General features: G+C 35.4%; 1 pseudogene; it reads right to left on the reverse strand.

The window, feature by feature from the left end:
* Positions 1-2,695: 2,695 nt before the first annotated feature.
* Positions 2,696-13,023, reverse strand: LOC127702738 (uncharacterized; annotated as a pseudogene).
* Between the last annotated feature and the right edge of the window lie 11,212 nt (positions 13,024-24,235).

Genomic DNA, 24,235 nt, shown 5'->3' on the forward strand with positions numbered 1-24,235 from the left:
TAGAGTTCAAAAGACTTAAACTCAAGGAATTGTCTGGAAACCAGAAAATCATTGTTCCCCACTTTTTTGCCCCCAATTCCTGAACGGTAAGAACCCCAACAAATGAAGTCTTTAATTTAATCCCCATTGAAATTTGTTAACAGATTTGTATTATTTTCAATTTAAGATTTCTTGCAATTTCGCAAAAACCATGATGTTGCGCAATACCTTGCTGTTGCGCAATAACGTGCTGTTACGCAATACTGAGTAAACCATTTTTCATATAGATCATTACGAATCGTTGGAATTGATATTACTTTATTATGAAAGGTTGAAACTCCTATTAGTTTATTGTGAAAAGATGAAAGGTATCCATATCTAGATATGATTTGAACTACAAATGTATATATCCAAGACCACCCTTGGGGTCATGTGTTATGCGGATGAAATAAATGAATCAATATTAACAATAATCATGAAAGATTTTCTTTCATCGTAGAAAAATTGTTAAATGGCAAAGAGGGGTTATTTTTTTTAATGTGGTACATGGACCATCTGTTCGGCAGTAAAACCTTTGACGCATCAAGATGACGGCGTTCGCTTACCAAGCGCGATGCAGTATCCAATACGAACACGTCCCATCAAAATAAAGACGTAAAAATAGATGATATGAAATCAGCGTTAAACATTGTGTAGCATCGCCACCGGAAATAGGGTACCACCGAAGCGAAGAGCAAAGACAAAATAAGATAAAGAAAGTTGTAATTTCCTTTATTTGAACCACTTCTATCGGTTTGATGAGGTTAACGCTTATCGAATGGTTTACTGATGTAAATAGCTTTGATTTTCTATGCAAACACGTACTGATTAACGATAAGATGTTGTGCTTTACTTCAAAATTGTCCACTTGGTACCTAGAAATTTCAAGATGGATCGTCTTTCGTCGCCCCTCTTGTCAAATATTGAACTGTTTTCCCGCTATTTTTCCAGATGAATTTTAAGATTATGCCACTGTGGTATTATATTCTCTGAAATTTCCTAACAAAAAGATGTTATTTAAAGAATATGGATCAAATGTAAACATAAGAATGTGTTGGTATGATTACCAATGAGACAACTCTCTATCCAAGACCTAAACTCCTAAAGTATTAAATATAAGCAAGTATAATAGGTCACAGTATGGCCTTCAACGTGGAGCCTCGACTCACACCGTTTTTCGTTTATCGTTTTTTTATATAAATCTGGCCGTTGGTTTGTCCCGTCTCAATTGTTTTACACTAGTCATTTAGGCCATTTATAGCTTACTTTGCGGTGTGAGTCAATGCGCCACGTTAAAGACCGTAAGTTGTAGCTTATAATTGCTTATACTTACTACTTTAGGTCTTGGATGGAGAACTGTCTCATTGGCAATCATACCACATCTTCTTATCTTTATATCATTATTCGACACAGCAGTTAAAAAAAATGGTATCTTTTCATTATGATAAGACCGTATTACAAAGCATCTTTTATCATTAATACATGTGGTATTCTTCTACGCTAGAGTTTTCTCCCAATAACACAAATCATTATTTTCCCTAAACCAAGTAATCATTGGGTAGACAATACGCTATGATGATATACCTTAGAAACTTATTTTCATTCACACGACATCTTTGCGACCTGGCTGGGAAGTTATGTTTTGAATAATGTATTGTATATATCATAATGTTATGATTTTTTTATGTCATTATACTACTTACACCAGAATGTCCTGAAATGTAATTGGCTACCCTGCATTTATCATGCTTCCCCATAAAATAAGGTAAAATTGCTGAAAGACCCCCTCAGTTTCAGCATTTTAAAACTAATCCTAGGGACTAAAAAAATATTCTGGAACAGTATAACTTATTATAAACCTTTGTTAGTCTTGTACTTTTTTGAATTTTGGTTCATTTCTATGTTTCGAAGTGTACAGTGGCGTCCATTTTGCTGAACTACATTTGTAGTATACATTATTGTTGAGGGGAAAGCTCAAGCCCGCCTCTGGTTGCGGGATTTCTCGTTGCATTGAAGACCATTGTCGGCCTTGGGCTGTTTTCTGCTCTTTGGTCGGGTTGTTGACCCCGTTTCCATTTTCTATTCTATTATTGATTTGGGAAAATAATCAATGATCCATACTATCCGACACGACAGTAGTAGAACAATTGCTGTTAAATAGCATAATTGGATTAAAAAAATACTCTGTTAAATTTTCCAGAAAGACTCTCAGACTTTTTATAGAGTGGAAATATATCTACATGTACATGTAGCAACCATTCATATTTTCAACAATTAATGTCACAAAAGTTAAGGTAATAATTCAATATTAAAAGATGGAATTCCAACTTTGGAAAAAGACTCTTAAGACCCTTATTTGTTGGAATAGTATACCTTAGAAATATTACAAGTTTGTTAACAAAATAATAACAACAGCTGTATATAGCGATTGATTATATTTCCAAAATTAAATGGATTTTTTTATTTTGATGTCATTTCCTTTAAAGCGTTTCATTTTATAATTTGATCGAAACAACTGTGGCGCGGGGATATGCAATGTTGCTACCGTGTTACAAATGCATATCATTTAGAGAAGAGATTTCACAACGTTGTATTCGATTCAAATACCTTCACATACTTCCGTCTATATTGAATCAAACGATATATATAAAAAGCCAAAATATAAAATGTGGTTTTATTAAATACTATCAGGACGCTATTGCAGGTTATACATCATATATTTACTGCAATAATTTATATTGCTTAAATGCGACCTGTAATAGAATCACACATATATATCAATACACAGAAATTTTGTAAACTTCGTTCATGTCCTGTGGGATAAGGGATAGTGTTGGTTCTTCGCCTGTAAAATATCGAATCAATTCTAAAAATTCTTCGAAACATCCTCTTATGGGCCATTCCTCTGAATATTCAACAGCCAATTCGTCCAATGTTTCTACGCTACATTGTAAGGGAAATGAATAGTCAAATGTACCAAACATTTGAGGCTGGAAGTAAAGTACGTTAGGGACGCCTGTGTGAGCTTGAATTTGACGCTGTCTTCTTACTCGATGTTCATTCCAAGTTTCCATGAATTCTTGAAGCTGGCTACGTATCAGCGGAAGAAAACAGTATCTGATACACTCGATATGAAGTGGTTTGGTGGTACAAAAAATGTCAGCATCACGCAAGTACGCGAATTTATTTCTCCAGAAAGACGTGAAGCTTTCCGAAAGATTTCTCCATAACCTTTCAATACGTTGATTTCCAGTAGACCTTCCAGTTGAGAAACTTCTTAATCCAGACATTGCATCACCATGATCAAAACGTAAAGCTATTTGTAGGTCTCTAACTATGACATTCTCGGTACCAGCATCCGCTCGTACGACACGAGGTATTCTTCTGGATTCCTTCACAAAATTTAAATAAAACTTGGCAATATATCTAGGATTGTTATTTGATGGACCTGCCTTTAACCATAAGATTCGTCTTGAATATCCGTAAATAGCTCCATGAATCGCTATACCATATGACTTCAACTTATCGTAGCCATCTATGTGTATCAGATAGTTTGGTCCATTGTTGAAATAACTTCTTCTGTGTAATCGATGCCTTCTTCTGGATTCTACACCTACACTGTCAATAGCACGTAAACAAAGTCTGACCGTTTCTTGTGTGACTGTTAAATTGTACTGCGAGTTAAGTAATCTCCACATGGATCTATAACCAAGATTTGCATAACCTTCCGAACGGAGCTCTAATATCTTCTCCTGAACAAGAAATGTAGGACTGTGGTTTTGGCGTCTACGTAGTCCCGATCTTCTTTTGATTCGTTCTATTGTTGACACACTTACAAAGATACCATGACACAGCATGAGAAACCCACAAATCTCTCTTGTTGTACATAAACAACAGAATTAATATTTAACTAAATCTTCGGTTGATGCATCATCGCCTGGGTAAGGATACCCAATAACGCCGTGTAGGACAATCAATACCGATACTACAACCTGAAAATAAGTATAAATCTATTATTACAAAAAGTCCACAAAGTACAAAGATATTCATATAATTTCTCAAGAAATCAAAACGCGTCTTGCGATGATAGGACACCACATCATATTATTACTGATTGTTTTCTATAAATTAGTAATTATCATATTACCACCGACGATAGTAGAGGTGCATTAGGTTTTTCGGTCTGTGCGTCCGTCCGTCCCGTTTCGGGTTAAAAAAAATGGTCAAAGTATGGGGCATCAGTGTACTGAAGACAAATTTTCTTGTTTATTATCGTTTCTCGTGTAGTCTCTTTTAAGAGAAAACGTTTTAGGAGATATGTGAATATGGGATTCTACAATAAAAGGGTCCACAAATAGGCAAAGTACAAACAACAAACTTTACACATACTGCATATATAAAGTTTAATGTCGGAACTTATGCATGATTTCTTTTGATTAAGTGTTTATATTGAAGTTTGCCTCCCTCGAGAAGCGCGGGAAACTTCGTGATGTGATTTGATACTTTTCTGCGTTACTTACACTCAGTATCAGTATGAAAACAAGGTACATTGACCCTATACGACTTAGGTTAATTCTACCCCTGTTATACGGGCGAAATGGCTGAATTTTAGGAAATATTTTGAGAACGTTATGTACAACGTGATATCGAGCGGGCAGGTTTGCAAGCTATCCGCCAGCGGTACATCACCTTTTCGGTAACCGGATTTTTTTCGCATGAAAATCATGGTAGTTGTACCCGAGTATTGTATGAATGGTAACTGTTACAATTGTTTTCAATGTTGTGCTTATACAATATGTAAACTAGAAATCCAGTGAATATAGATCACTATTAATGCACAGTTCAAATGATGAAGCTCCAAATTATGCTGCAGAAGACCCCCAAAAATATTAAAATCGAAAATATGAAGTAGCTGTATTCAAAATATGGCTAAGTGTCTGTAAAAGTTACATAGAAATCCCGTCAAGCGATATTTGAAGATTGATAGATACAATATTGGTATCCCTTGCTAAAATAGGATTTGGTCAATGTTATGCTATATGAATCTTCAAAAATCACGCAGGTCGACTTCTATTAAATTCAATGTATGGCTAAATAATATGGATACAAAAAGGAGGTCAACAGACGGACGTACGGACATCAAAGACACTATATGGGTCATTTTCAAAATCTGTCCATATTTGAGATAGAAATTGAGAAAATATTTTATCAATTTAATTCAATGTTAATTATTCTAATGAACTCTTATTTATATGAACAAAATCTAAAATATGCAATCTTAATGAAACTGGGAAGATTATTTTTAATGCAAATTGAGATAACAGAAATTACGGAATTTGTCAACTACATAACGATAGTAATTATGTTGATATCTAAATGTTTAGTACTAATAAATGATGACTCTTTCTTTAATATCATAAGATAAATTTATTTCTAATTACTTCGATTATTACAGTGTTCAACGACCGATTTTGACATTTGCTTTTTGTCACCTACATAACGATATTGTCAACCACACAACATAAATGTCCACAACATAATAAAGTTGTAGTTGACCGTTACAGTTAATATATTTATGAAAGTATAACTACTCTTTTCTTGAAAATGATAGCACCATATGAGACTTGTATTTACCGAATTTACACGTATGTTGAGCAATATGTGGAGCAGGATCTGCTTACCCTTCCGGAGCACGAGATCACCCCGGTTTTTTGTGGGGTTCGTGTTGCTCAGTTTTTATTTTTATATTTTGTGTTGTGTTGCTGTTTGTCTTTACGTCGTTTTTCATTTCTTGTCATGGCTTTGTCAGTTTGTTCCCACATTTGAGTTTGATTGTCCCTTTGGTATCTTTAGCCTCTCTTTTACCAAGTGAGATCACACAAAACATGTTTAACCCTACCGCATTTTTGCGCCTGTCCTAAGTCAGGAACCTCTAGCCTTTGTTACACTTGTATGTTTTATTAATTTTGGTTCACCTCTATGTTTCGTAGTGTAGATTGGCGTTCATTTTCCCGATCTAGTATACATTAGTGTTTCGGGGCCTTCTCAAGCCCGCCTCTGGTTGCGGGATTTCTCGCTGTGTTGAAGGCCCATTTTTGGCCTTGGGTTGTTTTGTACATTTGGTGGAATTGTTGTCTCTTTGATACATTCTCCGTTTCCATTCTTTATTCTAAGTAAAAAAAAAATGCGGGGCTACCTCTACTTACTTAAATGCCAATAGTTGTTGATACATTTACAGAGTTATCTTTTTATGCTTCCATTATTATCATGATATGTAGAGTTAATGATGAGGCACTATCTAGTTAAAAAGGGGTGTCAGAAGTTTTATTTGGCAAGCAAAAACGTGTTCATTTCACATGTAGTTGACAAAATATCAAGGACACTATAAACAAATAATATAAATCTGAAACCATAGCCAACTACTATTGAATGCCTTTATAAGATCATTCTACATTGTATTTTCTATCCTAAAATGGAAAATTGTATGATTTTTGTAATAACTATAAAGATGTCTATTTTGATATGATATTTGGTATTTTTGGTACATGCAATTTAGGGTCATTTTAGAGCTTTGAGCTCGATTTCCAAGACAATCTGGGTACCTATTCCTTATTTTTCTTCTGCAAGTAGTAGAACTTACAAATCTACGTTGCAATATGCAGGACACCAAAATTTTTCTCACAGGTTAGCCGGACAAGAATATGGACGGATTTTGAAAATGACCCATATACCGCCTTGCTTGCTAAGCGGCTGTATAATAAGTTTTATTTAACGAGATAATGTATTCATAAATAGGTAAACGATAAATGTAGGTGACTATAGACAAAATGTGTCTTAGAAATGGCGGCCATGTTTTTCGTTGACGAGCACATCGGGTATGATTTCTGTCTCAATTCGTTCAGCAATTGCTCTGTTTTAAAAATTGAATGCACAGGTGACAGATGATGGATATAACACTCATGCATTTCCTAACTAAGGTGTGATAATAAAGAAATTTGAATATTTACCTTTAAAATATAATTCTTTGCCATGCATCCAGACAGGATAGAGTTGTACGCAAAATATACACTGAGACCACGTGGTTAAAATATCAAGCCCTGCCGACAGATTTCAGACCAAGTTGACTTTCAACAAGTGAACTTGCAATATTTTGAAATCAAGTTTATTTGTGAAAAGTACACTTAGTTAGATACAAACAATACAAGTATACTTTCAGTAAATGAGAAAGGTGAGAAACAACTCGACAAGTAAACATTATTAGCAAGGAAAGTGAACAAAAACAACACCACAAGATGAGAATATACATTTTATTCACTTTGTTAATATAAACTTGTTCAGAAGAAGTTAACAAGTGTACTTTCGGAAAGTCGGAAAGTTTCGAAAATAACTCCACTTGTAAACAAAATGAAGTATACAAGGTTTGTTGCAATGCAACTATCAGACTGGTTGTATGTTACAAGTGAACAAAGACCATGTACACAAGGCGAGTCTATACTTTTTGTTCACTTTGTCAAAGTAAACTTGTTCAGAAGAAGTTAACAAGTGCACTTTCGGAAAGTCGGAAAGTTTAGAAAATAACTAAACAAGTACACAAAATTAAGTTCACAAGGTTTGTTATAATGCAACTTTACCCCTTATTTTTGTCAACAGGTTGAACTGAGAACTGATCAACTCGTGACTATTATAAGCTTCCATAATTTTGTGTGCAGCAATCTGGAATCAATTATCATGACGACTTTTACATGTAGACAAGTTTGCATTACAATGTCGACATGTTTATTTAATATAAACATGTTGACTTCGACATGTCGGAATAATGTAGACAAATTTTCAGTACAATGTCGACATGCTTATTTGTGGAAGTGGACATAATAAAAAGAAAGTCGACATTTTGAATACAACTTGTTGATATATTCTTTCTACGACTTACAATGTCGACATTTCCGATATCATATAGATATAAGAAGATGTGGTATGAGTGCCAATGAGACAACTCTCCATCCAAGTCAAAAAAGGTGGGGGAGGGGGTGAGGGTGGGTTGCAGCTACTTTGTTGGCTCTATAAGGGGGACCCGATTTCGCAAAATATCCCCATGATTTTTATCTAAAAATTCAGATAAGAGTGCCCCCTTGGATCTGCCTATGAGTATTTACTAGATAATCCTTAAGAAAATTTTAAAACAAAGGATCGATTTTTAACAAATTGTTTTCCTTGCACACAAAACAAGTCAAAAGTGTAGAACAACAAGATTCGATACGGTTAGATTTCTCGCCTGCTTACTAAAATGTCGAAATATAAAATTTAAGCATTCAGCATTCATTCAGGTTTGCGTTATAACGCAAAAGTTTGCGTTATAACGCAAACATAGGAAAAAAATTTAAAAAGATAAATTATGTACAGCGCTAATACGCTTCTGTATAAATATTTTGAAATCGTTTTTGGTTTCCAAAAAAATCAAATTTTCTTTTTAATAGTAAATATTGTTCCGGTAAGCCAGGCGTAGTCCATGTGACATACATGTACATTTCAATATGTTGAAGGTGGTCACTACAATGTAAAAGTAGAAGAACAAGTAGAAGCCGTCAATCGAGTTAGACAAATATGTTGTCGATCAAAAAGTTTGGCAATTTGACAGTATCATCTTCAGTGTTTTTAGATATTGAGTGTTTCTGAATAAAGTAAATACCATTCCATGACCAGGTATTCATATCGTCTCTTACCATTTGACTTTAAAAAAAAACTATGTCAAAATATCGACTCGAGTCTGGCTTTAGTTTTTCATAAGGAATAGTGGTATAGTGGGTGAACAATTCAAAAGTCTGTATGCGGTTACAATAAGATATCAATCTAGATCGTAGGATATCCATTAGGTCTTCCGAGTTTTTTTTTATTTTCACGTTTAATTGATGACACTTGTTGGACATTTTCGCTAGACAAGGGTTACGATCCAGTCCCCTCTCTCTGGACTGGATCGTAGTCCTTGTCTAGCGACGATGCTTGTCGAATAGCTAATGTCACAATAATTTTGACGGCCTGTTTTGACTGCAGATAAAAGTTAGAAGATTAGAGAATGGTTTGGTGGTACATTTGGCAGATCCGGCATTAAAACGCTGTTTGCATAAAGACTTGTATAATTTCGGAATCCAATACCAAGATGGGATGCCACAATATGAATCTTTGATTGGGAGAAAAAGGAACTAATTACGGACTTGTGTTTTTGAGTAATAATTGTTTTTGGCTTTTAACTAGCTTTCAGTAACTGCGAGTACTCTCAAATTGTACTTTCGTGTTAATTTGACCTGTTGATACAATTTGTAATGCATTTTTGTTATTTAATGTTTACTTATTAGTGTTATATCTCGTCTCACTTTTTTTATTTTATACCACCTTTGATAAGTGTTTGGTTTGACGATAAATTTTCACTTCTGTTCTCGTACTATGAACAACAAAATTATTTATTTTGTAAAAAATATTTCCGTACTCCATGTATAGCTTACAACAAAATTATTTTTATTTACTTGTGTACGTTATTTTATTTGGCGGCATTTTGTCCAAGGTTATGGTTGTCTTTCTGATATTATTTTACATCTAACCCCCTTGTTTTATTAAATTTGCCAGTATTTACATTGTGTCATAGATCAAATTTATTCGTTCAGTGTAGGTTCGCTTGTTTTTGTTAATATGTCTTTTGATTGAGTTAAGCCATTTCAATTGATATTTTATAGTTTGTCTTTCTATGTTGTGCTGTTACACTATTGTTTCAGGTTAGGGTGAAGGTTGGCGCCTATTAAAACGTTTACACCCGCTGCATTTGTTTGCACCTGTCCTAAGTCAGGAACCTGATGTTCAGTGGTTCATAAGTGTTTCTCGTTTCTTGTTTTTATATAGATTAGACCGTTGGTTTTCCTGTTTGAATGGTTTTACACTAGTCATCTTTGTGTCCCGTTATAGCTTACTATTCGGTGTTAGCCAAGGCTCCATGTTGAAGGCCGTACTTTGACCTATAATTGTTTACTTTTAACACATTGTGACTTGGATGGAAAGTTGTCTCATTGGCACTCATTCCACATCTTCTTATATCTATTGTGATTGTCGATAAAGGTCCATGTGATCTATTGCCACCACTTAGGGTCTGTCGTAGTAAAATCTATTTTATGAAACTATTGAACTAATTGTAGCCGAAATTTGTATGAATGATCCTTAGCTAGAGTGCCTAGAATATTTTGTGAATTATATGCCCGTCGAAAAAAAAAACCATAACATCCGTCACTGTCAATTAAATATAGAGGTAAGATACAATGTTTCGGTTGGCTTATATTTTCAAAAGTATAATAGATGCAGAAAAAAATTACCTTAAGCAGGGACACATATTTACAGCCATGCCTTAAGTGACTGCCCAATAAAGATCACTGCTGAAATTTTCAAGGAAATCCAAACATCAAGAATTTTACCTAAAATGTATTTTTTTTTCTTTCTAAAATTTGCCTTTTTGGGCTGTTTATCTAAAAAAATATAAAAGATAGATGACCAATGTAAATTGTTAAATCAATCAACAATTAAAGTTCTATCTGCCCATCAGAAAAATTGGATATAAAGGGTTGGAGTTATCGCCCTGAAATGCCATTTTTTACCGAATTTTTGCCGAGTTGCAACAATATTTAACTCGGCTATTGGTTTGGTGATGGCGGGCGGGCGGGCGGGAGGGGCGGGCGTTAACAATTGGTTTCCAGACAAAAGCTCAAAAATTTTACACCTGATACAAACTTATATGGGATATTGTTACATATCAGGTATGGAAGAACCATAATATTTAGGTACGTGTCATTTAGTCAAAGGTCAAGGTCACAGTCACAGTCAAAGGATCTAATAGAAAATTTAGGGAACATGTCGTTTTCTTTACGGTAACTCAAACAGTTTGCACTTCAAACAAAACTTAAGGATATTATTACATACCTATATACACTAAGGGGAGATTTCGTCAAGGGTCAAGAAAAATGCAACTTCTGGATGATAACTTAAGGATGTTGTTACACATTAGGTATGAACGAACTTTATTATTATTTTAGAGAGTCGTTTCGTCAAAGGTCACGGTCACAGTCGCAATAAAAAGTGATAGAAAATTTGGGGAAAATATTGGAATTCGCTTTCCTCTTTTGTAATCTGGATTTGTATTGTGGTTAAACTATTAAATTGCAACTTTGCTTGTGCATCCTGATGCCATTTAAACCTTTGCATATTTAACGGCTTTCAAACAAAGGTCCTTTGGTATTATGGACCACTACAGTCAATCCGTACATCCGTCCGTCATTCTGTTCGCCAGTCCGTATCATCCTTGGGAACACTATAATCAACATCCTCCAATAGATTTTGACCAAACTTCGTACATTTTTAGTTCTTATCAAGAACTCAGATGCCTATGATTGTCAAGGACAAAAGTCAAGTCCAAAATATATTTATGTACACATTTTCAAATATGTGATTAATTCGAAACCGATTGCCTGGACATCCGTCTGGTTTTACCCTGAAAGATTCTACCGTTAATTAACTGATACTTGGCAGATGTTTTAACTAGAGCTCTAGACCAGGGGAAAGACATAAGAATTGTTTTTTTTCAATATCAGTATTCGACCGTGTGTGGCATAGAGTGTTGGTTTATAAACTTCAATAATGAGTATTACTGGTTTTGCAGCTATTTAAATGATCGTAAGCGAAGAGTAGTCTTTCTTTAACGAACATGAATCTTCTTGGGTATCGATAAATCCAGGTGTTTCCCATGGTTCTTATCTGGGTCCTATGTCATTTTTGATATTTAGTATTGGGTTGGGGATTTGTCCTTGGTGGTGGGTTTAACATATGTTAGTGACACATTTCCATTAATCCTGTTTGAGAGTGTTCATGTATACCACGGTACCCTCGCAGCTTTCCAGGGGAGCTCCGAATAACATACATTTATTAACGATATTTTTGATGAAGTCAATTGTAATATAACATTCTTTGTTGATGATATCTATGCTATTGCTTACAGCCTTCTTTTTGTAAATTCTAATATGCAAAGATATATGTCTGTTTTCAAGGCCTCGACTTTGTTCATCGATTTCTGGTTTTTATCTCACCTGTGACTTTGTCGCAGAAAGCGAGACAAAGGGATAACGACAGCGTCGTCGGAAGCGTTAGTTCACTACATATCAGCTTAATATTTCAGAAGGTAGCAAACCTGGAAGCTTCATACGTTGTATATAGATGCCTTATGTAATGAACTGTCATTGACATCCTTTTTATGATTCGGTAACTATTTTTTTTACTACTTGAGGAAAAAGTAAAGCTTTTTCTTAACTTTAATTTCTCTCTTGTTATGAGTACAAAAAAAGGGATTTGGTACATGTACCTTGCAAAGTTCTCATGCCTGTCAATTAGTTTTCACTTGTCCTCGACCTTATTTCATGAATCAGTGAACAAGGTTAAATTTTCGTTGTCAAGTCCATATCTCAGATACTTTAAGCAATATGGCAACAATATTTGGTGTATGGAATGATTATAATGTGTACATGTCCAACTGACAGATGTCAGCTGACCTTGACCCCATTTTCAAGGTTCAATGGTCAAAGTTAAGAATTTGTGGTTGGTCTATTTCTCAGATACTATAAGCTGTTAGTCAACTACGCGGTATATATATCGTGTATAGTATGGTCGTAAGGTGTACATGTCTGCCTTGCAGTAATCATTTGACCTTGACCTCATTGGTCAATGTTAATTGTTTTTTGGTTGGTCTGTTTTCATACTGTAAGTAATATGTGAACTTTTTTTCGGTTTATGTAATGATTGTATGGTGTATATATTTGTCTGGCAGGTGTTCTTTGAACTCGATCTTATCTATCATGGTGAATTTTGTCAACTGTTAAATTTCTCTTATTTGGTGATACTGTTCACATATTTGGTGTATGGATTTGTTGTACTGCCTACGTGTCTGTCTGAAAAGGTTTATCTCACCTTGAACTCACTGACCATTGCAATATTAATATAAGAAGGTAATGATTGTCTATTTTTTTTTTTAATTTCAACATAAATGCAATTATGAACATTAATCAGGCGAGACATTTCAATATGTCTACCCTTGTTGGACAATGGTGTGGTCTTCGTTCCTTTGACCTCACGTTCATTTCAATCAAATTTGAGGAGATAGTCCTGAAGCAATTCTGTCAAAACAACTTTAGTAGTATTATATGTGTCGTACGAGCCTTAAAACTCGGACGTCGGACGCCGACGCCATATTTGGGCCTAAACTCTGGACGCCGACGCCATATAAGACCCTTAGATCGGAACGCGAACATCATACCTTAGGATTGGACCATGTGACTCTGACATCGGAACGCCGACGCCATATTTGGGCCCAAACCCTGGACGCCATACCTTAATGTTGGACCAGGCTACCCTCCAAGGTGGACACTATTAGTGACGTCACACCATTGAAAGTGGTTTTAGGATTATTTGAAAATTCTCTCTCACACTTCTAGATACAAGATCTGGTTCAAGACTTAGAGACCTGCTACACAAACATGTGGGTGGTTTACGATTTTTTTTTCTTTTTTTTCTTTTTTTTTGTATCATTATTTTTGTTTAACCAAATATGGCTACGAGTTTGCTGTCATTCTTAAACAAGTAAGTGGAAGAAAAGTTGTTTATAATATCAATCATCTTGAGTCCCCGACATCTCAATTTGAGGTAATAAATGCAATACAGGCCACAGGTATCTGAATCATCGGGTTGAATTTGATTGCTGACAACACAGTATTGCGGTCCATTAACGATGAGTACATTTCTAAAATAGCGTTGGTACGTTTCCGGTAATCGTCCTAAGGAGTCGAAAAATTCTGTAGGACCGGATGCGGGAAAATGAAAAGCAACCCAATGACTACCCTTTTGATCACAGTTGTCCGTATTGACCACAAACGTTCTAGGTCTGTCGCTGACATAGCTAGGCAAGTCTTCTGCACAGCAAACGGTCACGGGCAATCCGCTTAAAGCATCCTTTACGTCCTTCCCGGTCGTCGGGAGAGCAATGACGTTTTTCTTCCCACACCCTTGCTGACTATGGGCTTCCAATCCACGAATGTGAGCAAACAATACTCCGCAGTCCCGACATGCTATGAGATCTTCTCGTCCCTGAGAATCTTCCGACGAAACAGATGCGTTTTTTGTCTTCGGCAATGTCTTCTTCTGATGAGACCGATATATCGTCTTCAAATGTATCGGAGAGACGGTCGTCCTCCATCTTTCCGTCTTGTGTCGCGGAATCTCCTTTACCGACATGCAAGACCTCTGTGCGCAATCTGGATGCTTCCGAGGTTCTAGCTTTTAGGTCAACAAGAAGGTACCCGAAAGGTTTCCTCGTTGCCTCTTCGAATTTCCGGATAAAGAAGTCCCCTCGATAAGGATACATCTGTCGGCCAAGAGTCATGATTCAATTTGGCTGTCGATCAATTGGGTTATTAAAGAGAACGAGATAATGACAGTTTCGTCTCTATGTTGGGTCTTTGCCAAAGTATAAATTCTGATTTAAAACGACTACTGATAAATTTCTATGGTGACTCCCTTCCGTAAACAAATCATTTATTCTTGAGTCTTTGGCCGATGTCGACATGAGGTCATCTAATAGGATCATGTTTCGAATGTTGGGATCGAAAAAATCGTCCCTTTCGAGATCAAAAGGAATTCTACGAATGAATTCAACGCGTGGAAGCACTGTTCGTTGTATTTCCTCGTAAGGAAGTTGCCACCTTTTATACAACCAAACGATCCTTTCTTGACTAGGACTACACAGCCTTTCTATTTGTTGAAACATATTTTTCATGAAATGAGTTTTTCCGCAGGATGTTGGACCTGACACGATCATGGTAAAAGGGTGTCTGAACACGAGAGCATCCTGCTGCTGCTGCTGTTGCTGCTACTGCTGCTGTTGTTGCTACTGCTGCTGGGTTAGATCTAGGTAATATAGTTGCTCATCGGAAGAATGCTTACTTCTCATATGTCTTCAAAGATCGTGCGGCCACACATACACTTTACGACAAAGATTGCAATCATACATATTCATAATTTCCATAATGAGAGTGTGTAGTTTTCTCTTATAGATTTTTTTTACTTCACTTCCTTCGAAAGTGTAGCAAGAGAAATACGTGGTCATCTTTTAGACGACATACTTGCAGATGATCGTCTCTCAAAACAAATTCGACGTGATACAATTCGTTCCTGGTAACCGTAAAATAGATTGGTTTATCAAACGTAACGTCCGTGATACCTTCATTCAATAATCTTATCGACTGGAGAATAGGTTAGAGCCGTTTCCCTAACGTACGACTGGTGCTCGAAATCTGAACAGAAGTAAATGCGTCTCGTTGAGGCTTCTAATTCCGGTATGAACGACAACTCCAATAATGCACATTCCAACGATCCATCCAAAGTATACCGTTTTGGAAGGCGCAATTTGAAATTGCCACCTACGTTATTTGCAAACGTTGAAAGCGAGTCTTCGCTATTTATAAATAAGCAAAACTCGTCCATAGTGTTCATTCCAGTTTAACCTTTAGTTCTCTCTTATAGCTTAATTATAGTTAACCTTAAAACCGTATTTAAGAAATAAACGTAAATAGTGATTGATTGATTGATTGTTGGTTCCTTAACGTCCAGTGGCAAATATTTCATGCATGTTCAGGACAAGAACAAGTTAACAATAAATACAATAGGTAGTTCTTGTAATAGAGGCCATTCGGGATAAAGGTCAGAGAAATTTGGACTACCACTGGAAAATGAGGGTATATTGGATAGGAACAGAAATTTGGCCTTGCAACAGACCACACGTAAATAGTGTCGTGCATAAATATATTAGCACAGGTTCCAGAACAGAGGAATTTATCTTCTGTACGGCTCGGTTGAAATAATTATTATAATTCAATTTGTGGTCAATAAAAAACTTTTATCGTTTCTGTATAAAGAGTAAATCTTCCTGAATTATCTCTGTTCCTTAAGCATTTAGTTATGTTCGTCATTTTTCGGAATCATAATGTGACTCTATAGGCATATCATGTTGACTTTTGAAGCATACGTTCTTTATTTATAGGAATATATAGACATAAAACTTTTTTGATTGGACCGTATGCTATTATTGCTTAGAGCCGCCCACCTACCGAGCCAGTATCGTCTAATTTAAACCGGTACAAACCGGTTCTAGTTTCTCTGCACAGAAATAATTCCTTCTCGTGCACAACAATTAAAAAAATGGAGGAATAAAAAAAAAATGTGACTAATATATGTAATTATATATATATTCATATTTGTTTTTACCTATATTCCTCTATATTTGTTTTTACAGTTTAGCAGCCCATAGTTCTCTATTCTTTATATTTTAGCAGCCTATATTTCACTATTCTTGATATTTTTGTCATATTTCTTTATTATTTATTTTTCTCGCCCATATTTCTCTATTCTTTATTTATTTTTTGCCCATTATTCTCTATTCTGTAAAACCCATCCAAACTCCTCGTATATAAATATTTAAATACATTATCCGTGTATTTTTGAAGATAAAAATCAATTATTATAAGGACCGTGGACTTTTCAAATATAATATATGTTAAATGAGAAACAATTCTTAATTACCAGATGTGCTTCATCCTTTTAGTTAAATCATCTGGGGTAAAATATTAATCATGACTATATGATATTAATCAAGTGGTTCAAAGATGTCGGAAAGCAATACTACTGAATGTTTACGGTTGTCATGCTTATAAGATAAGAAATCTAAAAACTAAAAAAAGATAAATATTTTATGTCACAGACGATATTTCTATAATTGTTGCTTATGTCCGTTAATTAGGACCAGATAAAACTAGTGTACACCTGCATACATATTATTGAAAGAAAGTGTATAAAGATATCTTATTTTTAATTACCAGATGTGCTGTATCCCCTTCATCTAATTATTTGGGGTGTCATTTTAATCATGACCGTATGATATTAATTAAGTGGTTCAAAGAAGTCGGAAAGCAATAATACTGAATGTTTACGATTGTTTACACTAATTATTAAAGAGATAAACAACCAGCTTCTTCTCATTGATTATTTAATTTAACTGGTGTTTATATATCAGCACTATTAAAAATACACGTATTTTATAAACCTGTTTTCTATATGTTTGTTTACTTAAGTTCTTTGAAGTAGCATTCGTAATGCATTTTAACATATTTTATGTAATGATATCAAACATTTTAATCCAATTATCTTTACACGTGCATCTATTCATAGTACCGCCTACTGGATTGAGTGACAGTTTATCTGATTAACTGATTAAATATAAATAGTATATCTTGGAGAATTCTTACAGTTGTTATAAGCATGTCTTAGTAGTTACTTATTTAAGTATACATTTCATTGAATACTCTGTTCCCATGCAAGGCTTATTCTGGGACGAAGACACTGTGTAACTTAAGCGGGCGAAGGAAGTGGTGTATAGAAACTCGCCAGGTTGATGTGGAAATTATTCCTTTTCAGAATTATCACAGACTTATTATCCAGGGGGTTGGGTTTAAAGGGTTAGCGTTTAGCTAAGAAGAATTCATGTCCACTTTCAAGGGTGTGACGTCACTAATAGTTTCCTCCTTGGAGGGTAGCCTGGTCCAACATTAAGGTATGGCGTCCAGGGTTTAGGCCCAAATATGGCGTCGGCGTCCCGATGTCAGGGTCACATGGTCCAACCCTACGGTATAGTGTTCGCGTCCCGATTTCAGGTTCAAATATGGCGTCGGCGTCCAGGGTTTAGCCCAAATATAGCGTCGGCGTCCCGATGTCAGGGTGTATATGGTCCAACCCTAAGGTGTGGTGTTCGCGTCCCGATTTCAGGGTTTTATATGGTGTCGGCGTCCGCGTCCAGGGCCAAATATGGCGTCAGCGTCCCGATGTCAGGGTGTATATGGTCCAACCCTAAGGTGTGGTGTTCGCGTCCCTATTTCAGGGTCTTATGTGGCGTCGGCGTCCAGGGTTTAGGCCCAAATATGGCGTCGGTGTCCACGTTCGAGTTTTAAGGCTCGTACTGTCCGGTTTATACCACTAACTTTAAATTAAAATTCATGCATTAAACTCCAAATGTCTTTGCAAAACAACACTTTTGTTACAAATGATATTGCAGGATGAAGGTGTCTATAGACATTATTAATGTCAGAAAAACAGGTCTACTTCAAGTACTTTCTGCTTGTTAAAACAAGATATTTTTGTAACGAATGTTTGGCTTCAAAACCAATTGTATGATTATGTATCAACATTTGATGTTTTAATTTGTAATATTGTTTTCGTTCTCATTTTTTATTTATTTCTTTATTTGCCTATTATCATTTCTGATTATGTTTTCTTAGGGATGAATTCATAAAAGTGCTCGACACTTGCTTTTCAAATCACAATATTGTTTATATATCATTGTCATTAAAAGTATAAATCACGAATCGGAAAAACCAAAATTATTTAGTTTCATTTTGTTTACGTTGAATTCTTAATGTTACAGTACGAACTGAACCAAGACCAAGAAACAGTTTTGTCTGTTTACGGTATGTTTTGTATATTTGAGTTTCCGGCATGGATGTATTTCACAAATTATATAATTTAATACCAGAAAAGAAAAAAGTCTGAACAGATACCGATGTGTTATATGTCTTTGACTGATATCATATGCCAAATAATTCTTGTTCAAAAGTTTGTTTTTACAAATACATATTAGCCATTTTGTCAATTAGGTAAGGCTGTTATCAGTTATTTTTTGTTGATGTTATTATTTGTTTTATGTCACAAGTATCATTTTACTTATATGACAATAAAGAATTATTATTATAGTTATCAATGTCAGAAACAAACGCTCGGCGTCAGCATATGAATTGATAATGGGAAACTAATCTCGTCTCATTCCAGTAAGCAACTCGACAATGGTAACAAATTCATTGATACAGCCACGCTCTGAAAGTTATCTGTGTACGGTAAGATTGTCAATTGTTTGTAAGGTGCAGGGTTAGGGAAATGAAAAATCTCTCCCACCAAAGATCTCTGGTTGATAATATAGCATATCTGGAATACCATTTGGTGTTAAAACTTCAGCACGTTGTCTTCTTATTCTTTGGGAATTCCAGTTTTCAACAAACATATCCAACTGATGTTGGATTAAGGAGAGGAAGCAAAATCGGACACATTCTTTATGTAATGGACATGATACATTAAGAAGTCCGGTGTCTTGGAAATCCTGAAAGCGATTCCTCCAAAACTGGGCAACACTCGTTTTTTAGGTGCCCAAAAACCTTTCTATTTGTTGATTTGCAACAGATCTACCGATAAGGAAAGATTTCCGTCCTGACATATCATCGTTATGATTATATCGCAACGATCTTTGTAAATCTCGAATTATTATGTTTTCCGTTGCTGCATCCGCTCGAATAACCCTTGGCAGTCTCTTCCTTTGTATTAAGATACTAGTAACCAATATATCTGGGGTTGTTGTTGGAGGGACTTGCTACCAACCACAACATTTTACGAGAATATCCATCGATTGCCCCATGTATAGCAATACCGTAAGGTTTTAACTTATCATAACCATCGACGTGAATCAGATAGTTTGGCCCTCTATTGTAGTATACTCTCGCAGACATCGACGCGATCTGTCAAATACACCCTGTTGGTCGATTGTTTTTAAACAAAGCCTCACTCTTGATTGTGTGACGCAAAGACCAAAGCCAACGTTTACAATTTTCCACATAGATCTGTATCCGACATCAGACATGCCATTTCGGTGCCAATTCAAAATAGTCTTTACAACTAAATGTAATGGCACCTGATTGTTACGTTTTCTTAGATTTAACCTTCTCTTTAGTCTTTTTAACATTGAACACCTGATGTATATTCCATAGACATACAGCAAAAAGCCACAAATCTAGAGGGAAGTGTAGCATAGTTGGTGATAGTATCGGACCAGTTCAGGCACAGGAGCATCATCATCAGGGTAAGGAATTCCTGCAACGTCATGATCAGCAACACAAAGAAGAAAGCAGAAAACCTGAAACATTGAAAATAGAAGTTACATGTATGTTATAATGATTTTACAAGCTGTATAGCTTATTTTCTAATGGGACATAACCTTTTCACAGACATGATGAACTCTAAAGATCAATTATAATATCTAGTCTAGATGTTTACTTGTTTCAATAAATTAAAGATCAAATTTTTAGATATCTCAAGACAATAATACCGTACAGGATTAGCAGCGTTTGATAAAGTAATCATACTTCAAAAATGAAACATATTATAACAACTAAATAATCACACCAAATACGCTGAGACATACACGGGGAACAAATAAAGAAGGGTCAGGCAACGATCTGATCGATGCATTAAACCATATAGAAATTCATACATATACTTGTGTGCGTTTTTTTGTCTTTTTGTCTATGTTAAACTTCACAAAATGATAGTATACCTTTAAGATATTCAGCCCATCAATGTCAAATAGATCGTCTATACCATTTGTCAGTACAGTTGAAATAATATCTGAAAATAGACGATATTCTATCAATTTAAATATGTACTTGAGCTCAAAATCATATCTCTTTCAATGTCAATTTTTCAAAACCGGTTTTCGCCAGCTATGCTAAGCAAGAAGTAAAAAGCTGGTCCTGACAACTCATGCTTCCCAAACAGCACATTCAGGGAGAGGGTTTTAAATACTTATATACTTGGAAGGACATATTGAGGTGTTACTTGAAACTAATCGATAACCGTTTAAATGTGTTTAAATTCAAAGTCTTATACAAATCCCAAACAAACTTTAAAAAAATTAATAAAAGTGACCTTGACCCCAAAATAAAAAGGATATTTCCTTTTCCTTATATATATTTTCCATCTGTATAAGTTTCAATCCAATCAAGCATTTTAAAGAAACGCAAGTAACCATCTGGAAACAATTGCAAATGCCTATGACAATGACAATGACAATGACCATGACCTTTGGTCTACTGAACCACGAAATATGTAGGCTACTTTCCCATCCCTATATCTTCCATCGGAATAAATTTCATTCCAGTCGAGCAAGTTAAACACAAGCTGCCATCTGGAAACCATTTTCTTAAATGTTTCTACTTTTAATTTTAGTAATCTTGACCTATTGACCCCAAAGTCAATGGGTTTCTTCCCCTTTGCTATAGCCTCCATCTGTATACGTAATTTCAATCTTGTAAGGTAAGCTCAAGTTACCACCCGGAAACCAATTTCACAAATATTTCTATTTTTAGTAACTTGACCTTTGACGTATTGGCCCCAAAATCAAAATCATTGTTCCCCTCCCCGATACATTTCATCTGTATAAGTTTTATTTTAATCAAGCAAGGGATATTCAAGTTATCATCCGGAAACCATTAGTTTCGGACACCGGACGGAAGGACGGAATCACGGATAAAGCGATTACTATATGCTCCTGAGTTTTTTTTCGGGGAGCACGAAAAGTGTCATGTTGAACCTATTCATTTTATAAAGTACGTACATCGTTCCAAAGGTGTGCATCCCAACCATCCAAATCATCAGTCTAAAGATGTGCATGTAAATTGTTGTTATTTCGTATAATTTTCAAATACGTTGTGAAAAAGTGTCAAGTTCTTCTACACAAATTTTCCAAGCAAAGGTCTATGAACTCGTAGGGTTTATATTAAACGCAATATTTACGTCAAATGGTATTTTGGCGTGATAGAAAATACATGGTCTATGACAATGTTCAAATTCAATTATAAATTGACTAATATCATGTCCTTTTTCCATCACGGTGAAATGAACGGACGTTTTGTTCACCTGAGCGTTTCATTTGTGTTCGACCGTTGCGTTGGCTTGAGCTTGAAAACCCTGTTAATAGCACTGGTCAAAACAAGTTAAAGAATCTTTTATAATAAAAGAGTATTTTCACATACTTTTGTCTGTCTCCACTTCCCATTACCATATGTGTCAATCATGGATGTCAGCAAACGTCTGCTAGAAATTAAACGCGCGAAATCTGGCCGTGGGAACGAATAAAGTCAGCATCATAGAAGCAAGTTGGTATCGGAATTGTCGACATAATGTCGACATTGTAAGTCGTAGAAAGAATATATCAACAAGTAGAATTCAACATGTCGACTTCTTTTTATTATGTCCACTTCAACAAATAAGCATGTCGACATTGTACTGAAAATTTGTCTACATTATTCCGACATGTAAAGGTCAACATGTTTACATTAAATAATCATGTCGACATTGCAATGCAAACTTGTCTATATGTAAAAGTCGTCATGATAATTGATTCCAGCTTGCTGTACACAAAATAACTCATGATTCCGACTTATTTGCAACAAAACAACTAAATTTCTGGTGTACCATATGCGCTTCCATACAATAGAAATTCGGGCTTTATCATTTTCGCCATGTATGGTATACGTAATGTTCCGAAACTGTTCACAAGCATTTTGTATTGTACTTGTCAATAAGGATGGAAGTCTTTCCATCATGAAATTTCAAACATAAATTAATTTATTATCAGCTACCCGTCTTGGGCCTCTTCATACACTAAAATGTTTACTTCTCTCAAAACGTTACTAAACGACGGTTTTGTTATATTAGAAGCGGGACATTTAAAGACGTATCGTATCCGTATCTGATGCGTTGACGTATCTGAACGTATCTATGGGTTATTGATCAAAATTGATTATTTACGTGTTTAAATAGTACATGTTTATGTGGATTTTTTTTTGTTATGTTAGATGTCTTTCGGTCATTAATACACTCTCTTTTTAACACGATAGTTTTCAATTTATGTTTACTCGTTTATATCTAAACACTCAATATTTAAACCATCGGTCGTCACTTTTCAGGCAGGAATTTAAATGATACTAATGCAGATATAGATAATGATTGAGTCAAAAACTGTGATGATAATTTCGAGAACAAGGATAAGAGAGGTTAACAAATAGGGAAAGGGTGATGAAAATTTTTGTTCTCTTTCATTTTTACTATTTGAAAAAAAAGTATTGCCTGCTAAATGTATTAAAATTGGTAGCAGTCACCAATCCGACTCTGTAGATGTTGAATGATTCATTTATTAGCAAATTTAAAGTACGCGTATAGATATTGTCAACGTAAACTTTAATTAGTAAATATAATTTAACTTCACGCCTGGGTAGTTCTAATGATTTAATTGATTGATTGATTGTTGGTTGCTTAACGTCCAGTGGCAAATATGTCATGCATATTCAGGACGAGAACAAATTAACAATAAATACAACAGGTAGGTTCTGTAAGAGGGGCGTCCGGGATTAAGGTCGGAGAAATTTAGACTGCCACGGGAAATGAGGGTATATTGGATAGGGACAGAAATTTAGCCTTGCAACAGGTCACCTACGGACCCCTCAAAGAGTTGTTGCAAGGGTTCTTAACGTGCAAAGAGCGTGGCACTCTCTTTACACGAGGCATCGGATTTAACGTCCCCATTCTGACCGGACGTGGCTGCAAATTTGTACATCCCGCACAGCCAAACGGACGCCCCACTTTGACGAGGGTTTTACCGCCGGTCGGAGGAAGACCAATGGTGACCATACTTCTATTCCCCAGTCACCCTTGCGGTCTAATGATTTAAATATCGAGTGCTAAAACATATACAAGTATATAGATTGACACGAAAAACACGTGATTGTTAAATGTGTGTAGATGTTAGCTTCTGCTGTCGTCCATGCTTTCATAATTGTATTGTTAGTTTCTATAACTGAATATATATCGTAGATACAATTCCTTTAGGGCAACAAATGTAACAATAGATAAAAGAAGTCATGATTTTGACATACAAGAAGCAAGTATATAAACACATTTTAAATACATCTGTTAAACAATTATTAAAAAACAATTCAGGTATTAAAATTGATAGAGACCAAAAATAGTCATTAACCTTTCACTTTTTTTTCCAACTCTTTTCCCTATTCTCGATTGCTACATGTATTTTAACAATAACCAATAGATACGTTCATATACGTCAACGTATCAGATACAGATACGATACGTCTTTAAGTGTCCCACTTCTATTAATGAAAAAGACTTACTACTGTAACAAGTCAGAATCACATATATCCTTTTATTAAGCTTGGATATCCGAGCAGTAACTTAGAACAGTGTGCAATTTCACAAACTC

The sequence above is a fragment of the Mytilus californianus genome, unplaced genomic scaffold (genome assembly GCF_021869535.1).
Source record: "Mytilus californianus isolate M0D057914Y unplaced genomic scaffold, xbMytCali1.0.p SCAF_5, whole genome shotgun sequence".
NCBI lineage: Eukaryota > Metazoa > Mollusca > Bivalvia > Mytilida > Mytilidae > Mytilus > Mytilus californianus.